The sequence below is a fragment of the Buceros rhinoceros genome, unplaced genomic scaffold, assembly GCF_000710305.1.
Source record: "Buceros rhinoceros silvestris isolate BGI_N320 unplaced genomic scaffold, ASM71030v1 scaffold35097, whole genome shotgun sequence".
NCBI lineage: Eukaryota > Metazoa > Chordata > Aves > Bucerotiformes > Bucerotidae > Buceros > Buceros rhinoceros.
Window position 1 is genome coordinate 4,448 of NW_010422177.1, and position 6,341 is coordinate 10,788.

Below are 6,341 nucleotides of genomic sequence, written 5' to 3' on the forward strand. Positions count from 1 at the left end.
TTTGTGCTGCTTGAAATTTCCTACTATGATATGGTTTAGAATACACACACAAAAGTATTGTTTCTGAGAATGTTCCTGTACTTGTAGTCAAATTATACCTTTACCAATTTAACTTTGACACCATTAACAGATGACCAACAACTATAAAGCATAAATTACACTGTTTCACTCAAACGATCTGCTTCAACAAAAAACCTATACCCATTACGTCTCTGCTTCACCAAACTCAAAATGTGTGCTTCAAGCTTGAAAATATTCACAAATACAGCAAAAAGAATACAGGCACATGGAGAGGGAGGAGACACACTAGCGATAAACAGCCATAATAGTAATGCTGCTTCACCAAACTCAAAATGTGTGCTTCAAGCTTGAAAATATTCACAAATACAGCAAAAAGAATACAGGCACATGGAGAGGGAGGAGACACACTAGCGATAAACAGCCATAATAGTAATGGCTCAGGCTCACCTGGGGATTTTGCTGAAGCACTGGAGTAGTGGCCACCCCTCTTTACTGTACTCATATATTTGACACCAAGGAAAAAGACATTAAGGAAAGAAGTTATTAAACAGCTCCGAACATGCAAGAAAGGAAGAAGGATAAATAAAGATAAGTAAAGACTACAGGAGAGGAAAAAATGGCAAGAAATAGAAGGATAAATACGAAACACTCCGGATAAAATTTTCAAATTAACCTAACCAAAGGGGTGTCTAGGTAGAAATAAGTAAGGAAATAACAACACTGATTCCTAAATACTCTGCATAAAATTCACTGTTGATAGATATCCATGTGATCCCCCTGGAGTTAACAGGATTGCATGAAATGTAAATCAGTGAAATTTGCCCCTCATGCTACATTCTTCTCTGTTATTACTGCAATCCCTCTTCGAAGCTTTTTAGTCAAATATTCAACCTTTACAAACAAATGATCACTATTACATTTGAAAGAACCCAAAGACAGGAAATTACCTTAACCAGCATCAATTAAGCAAAACAAATATGGATATGGAAATGAGAATATAGAACATGTTGCAATTCTGAATACACACACAGGAGCTTACATGTATAGTTAAATATATGCTGTTCTGTTTTGAATGTATATATTTAATGGTTTGATTTCAGGGTAACTTCTCCAGGTCTGAAGGAAAAAAAAAAATAATTTTTATTGTATTTAGAAATTTTTAAAAAGGGGAAAAAAGGCAAGGGGGGAAAGGTAAAAATGATTTTCCCTTCTATTTACTTCCAGAAAAGACTCAATGGTTGAAACACATAGTGTTCAGTCAAACTGCTGGCAAAACACAATGTGAAACTTTCTTTGAAATTACAGGAAGCCCAAGAAGAAAAGAAAAAGAAAATTCTCCGTTAATCGGATAATCACATTCCAGAACATATCCTAAAATTACTCGAATCAGCAAAATCCTGTATTTCTGACAATATTTGGCTTATATAGCAGAAATTTTTCAAATTTGAAACACTTAAGGCTAGTTCAACGAACGTGAATTTAAACACATAACCATCCTACAGTTAGCCTTCAAGAAAATCAAGTGCCATGCTGAAAACACATCCCAAGTGTACAGTTAGCACAACTGTTCCAATGCTCATAAACTGAAACTTTTTGTGCCTGTTAATTAAAAAATAGAAACGACACTTCTCAGGATTTCAAAAAATGCAATTTTTTTTATAAATGAGTATTAAATCTATTAGACAAACTGAAAAAAAAAATTTGTTCCCCTCAGGAAACCAAGCATAGCACTTGCATTTCAGACACAACCAACAGTTTTTCCCCCACTATTAAACAAATTCTAACTAATGCATTTTACATATTCAGCTCTTCCCTAGTAGTACCTGAGGAAGGTGATTTGCTTCGACGTGAAGGTCCTGGACTTTTGGACCCAGTAAGCCTCATGCCAGATGATCGGGAGTAAGAGGACTTCAGAACACGGCATTCTACAAAGCAAACAGATAGAGTTTTGACAACCGTTCAATGTACAGGCTTCCTCCAAACTCTACTGTTGCTGTTTATTATCCAGAAAATGAATATCAGTATTTCTTAAACGTGTTTGCCCAACTGAATGAAACAAATTTAGACAAGCAACTCAGAACTTTAACCTACATACCACACAAACATATTTGAGGTCACCGAACGCTGTATGTAACATTCTGCAAGCAGTATTTCTTCATGTCTTGAAGCTGGATTATTACTATAATTCAAATTTGTACCTACGCACAGCTGAAAGAGTAAAGTCAGATGATGCCAAGGATCTTCTGATAATTCAGGAAATCCTGTATGCTGGATTAATGACAACTTCAAACAGGGCAACTGCACAGCAAGCCGTGTTTATCATCTTTTGCAAGAAAGTGATGTTGTGACCAATTTTTAAAGAGATGAAAAAAGTCTATTGTTTCCCAAGGCTGAGACAGTGGATTATTGCCATTTACCATCAGCTACGTATCATTAAATAAAGGATAACCTAAATGGGACAGGAATCCAGAGGTATACACGCATTGACATTTTGGAAACATTTTAATTCCGACAATTAACATCCACTGCAAATCACTCTCAATTAAGTAATTTCTCTCCTAATGTTGACCCCGTTAGTCATCACTACGATGTCAATGCCATCACTGATGCCACAACACTATCAAAAATACTAAGTACAGCTGCATGTCCTGCCTGTCATGTCCACTCTGTACCTAACCTGCTTTTCTGCATTATGAACCTCAGAGTTATTAGAAGCAGCAGAGACCACCAAAATTGAAGAGACAAAGGGAGAAAAAGCCCTCCATCACTGGGTTCTCAGAAAGAAAATGAGCTTAGTGAGTCTGTGCATGGGGTAACGGAAGAGTAAACTGACAGCCTTAACATTTTCAAGGGAAATTATGGTTTTGCCCAGACTGGGATTAGCAGCGTGAGATAATGCAACAATGTTCTTCCATTCCTACATAGGAATAAAACAATATTTCTATGATATATCATAAGAATAAAATAATACCTTAGCTACTCTAAAACCGTGTTAAAAAAACCCAACCTTTCTTGTAACCTCCACACTAGCTGAATCAACATAATCAGGTAGATCTGGAAGAGTAGCATGCTGGCAACAACAACAGAACAGGAGCCAGCTGAATCTTACATCCATCCAAATGCGTGGAGTAGTGCTTAGATACATACCTATACTTCTTGATGCAACCAAAGATTTTGTAACAAAATTATGGCAGTTTTAAAAATTATAAAAACAGCAGGTGATTTTGCTTTCAGTTACCTGAGAGCAAAGAAAAAAAACCCCTCTTATTCACAATGTGAAACGCTCCTCAAATAATCTGAGGATTCTCGCCAGGGCCAGTTTTCTTTACCACAGATTAATTTTTTCATAAAAGAAAATCAAGGTGATTCTACAGCTGAACCAATATAGACTGAAAAAACATGTCCAGTAGGGCCTGTTGTGACAGAACACGGGGTAATGGTTTTAAGCTAAAGAATGGTAGATTCAAACTAGATATAAGGAACAAATTTTTTATGATGAGGGTGGTTTCACACTGCAACAGGTTGCCCCAAGGGGTTGCAGATACCCCATCCTGGGAAACATTGAAGGTCAGGCTGAATGGGGCACTGAGTGGCCTGACCTACCTGAAGACGTCTCTGCTCACTGCAGGGGGCTTGGACTAGATGAACTTTAATGGTCCCTTCCAACCCAAAGCATTTTATGATTCTACGAGCATGGAAGAAAAAGCAACACACGTATGATTTGATATTCCAAGCCAATTATAAAACTGCCGGGTAGAGGAGAGAGCTTTTTTTCCCTTAAGAATGCTTTCCTCCTTACGTTACAAATTTTCTTTACAGAAAAACAACTTTTGTAAACAAATTAAATTAACGATCTGTCAATGGCAGACAGCATGGGCACAAAGTCCCAGTTTGTTTAACCTCCTTCCCCAACCAACATCCTCAATAACCTCACAATATAAACAAGCTCAACACTTCGTCAGTCTATAGCAGACAAGACTGGAACGTATGAATTTCTAGCAGGACAGTCCAAGACCTGAAATGAGTGTGGTTACAGATTTCATGAAGACAGCTATACAGAAATCTTCTTATAGCCATACATGTCAAAAGTAAATGTTTTTAACAGATTTTAGATGCATTAGATCCGCGACTGATCCTTTTAAAATTTAACGCTGTTCTCCATGCAACTTTAGGGACAGGGTCTGCTTTCCAAGATCAGGTTTGTTAGTGCATTTTACCAGGCTTACAGAATCCAGATGATGGTTTTGAAAAACTTTTTAATCTATAGGAAAATATATTCCCATATACATTTTCCTAAATTACACAAATCTTGAGGACTGCATGGGGGTGAGTGGGGGGAGAGTTCTTAATGAAGAACTCTATTTCAGTGGATTTAGGATATACAGTCTTACCGCTGTGATCCAACACGAAGTCATCCTGAGCATACCGGTATTTCTCAGGCCCACATGCAATGAAGACATCATCATCGCCAAAGAAGTCCTGCAAGCACGTCACCTTGACAGCAAAGTATACAAAGCAAAATAAACAAATGCAATACTTTCAAGTAGTAAATCTTCAGTTAGTTAGAAACAATTCATATTAAGTTTGTGTTTTCATTTTCACAGTGATACCATAATGTTATTTTATAACGACAGAAACAGTCCAGTTCTCAAGCACTTCAGCTCTTCCAGTGGTGCAGGAAACCTCGAGGTCAAGAATGTACAATATGACTGCCCATCATCTCCAAAAACATCTTCTCTTACATTCAACACCTGTACTTTCACCTATAACTACACATGCATGCTGATGAATTTGACAGGACCAGTTATAAACACTACTCAAATATCAAAGCTTCTTGTATTCCTACACCAATTGCTCCTAGGAAAGTCCATAGAGTTAAAATGATTCCATCTACAAATTTATTTCTTTATGCTCTGAGGCATTTGATGTCCATGTTTTAATGTCATATTAAAAAAAAAAATTAATTCCCTCTTTTATTAAAAGATACTCAATGTTCAAGAAAGAGAAACTGAGCCTTGTTCATGCCCTTTGCAGCTCCATTCTTAATTATCCCAGTAATGTTACAATGCATTTCAAGAAGGATGGGGACATCAGATGTGAAAATGTTTTAGACATTCTTTAAAAATCACAAACCCAAAGACTTTGGAAAAAAACCTCACTCTTCAAAAGTCAGTAAAAGGAGAAGTGTCTGCTTTAAGAACAATTAAACCCAGAAATGCCTCAAGAAATCCCAAACTCATTCTAACTCCCCTGTAAAAACAAAAAAGTGCTTGCGAGTAGCAAGCTGGTTTTTAAATGCAAACGGATTAAAATTTTACTGTAGAATTGTTTCCCTGTTCTTTTCAACACTGCACACCCAAATGAGATCTGGAAATAAAAGCTACGTAGAAGCTAAGAAAGTTAGAACCATTTGGTAAAACGAAGTAATTAAAGAGGTAAAACAAAACACTGCTTTTAGGGATACTAGCTTTTTTCCTTCCCAGATACCTGTCAACACCATTTGCATATTTTACCCACTGAGATAACAGTAAACATTGGCAGAACTACAGGAAAGGGTCTCTACAGCCTGCAGTGTTCAGAGAAGCACGCAGAATACCAATGAACCTCAGCTCTCTGCAGGAACACCCACAGAGGGCATTCACCAGCAGCGCAGTTGTCATGGCAGCTAACCCAGGAATAGCGGCCGGTGCCCTTACGGCAAGATACTCACTTCGGTGCCACATGCAGCATCCAGCATTCGTGTCACTGTGTTATGTAGGCAAAGGGCTCCAGCCATCACCAAAGTCCTTTTATTGTTACCCTACCACTGCAATGACAATCTGCTCTCATTGATGAGAAATGTTTCCAGCTGTACACAAAGCTGCTGCCGCTAGTTAACTGAAGAGACAGTAGTAATTGGATTTAAAAGGTTGTACAAATTTAAGACAAGTTTTGCTAACATGGGATTTATTCCTCTCAGTAGCTCTCTCTACTAGTAAGAGGACTCATTATCTTTTCCACAGGTTTCAGGGATCCAGCAACCATCCCAAACCCACCACCACAGGAAAAGCTGTGAGAAAGCTTTCAGAACACTTAACCTCTTCAGAACACTTAGCACTGCTGGACACGGTCAGAGATGTTCTGTGAGGCACAAATCCACATCAAAGCGCCCCAAACCAGGTGCCATTTCCACAAGTTCTCCCTGCCCATCACTGCTCTTATCCCAGGGTTTATGTCAGACTCTGGGAAATAGACAGGGATCTAACAGCATCCAGTACCATCCTTTCGCTGTCTGCACAGCAGTTCTTCAAAGGAACGGTCAGATCTGTGCACAGAAGATG

General features: G+C 38.2%; 1 long non-coding RNA gene across 1 annotated transcript in view; it reads right to left on the bottom strand.

Annotated features, from left to right (window-relative positions):
- Positions 1-4,537, bottom strand: part of LOC104496785 — an 8,072-nt gene extending 3,535 nt beyond the window's left edge. The window contains exons 1-3 of the long non-coding RNA XR_727820.1: positions 4,413-4,537; positions 1,845-1,946; positions 469-513 (exon numbers count right to left, since the gene is read on the bottom strand). This is a non-coding gene — a long non-coding RNA (uncharacterized LOC104496785). The remainder of the gene's footprint in view (positions 1-468; positions 514-1,844; positions 1,947-4,412) is intronic.
- Between the last annotated feature and the right edge of the window lie 1,804 nt (positions 4,538-6,341).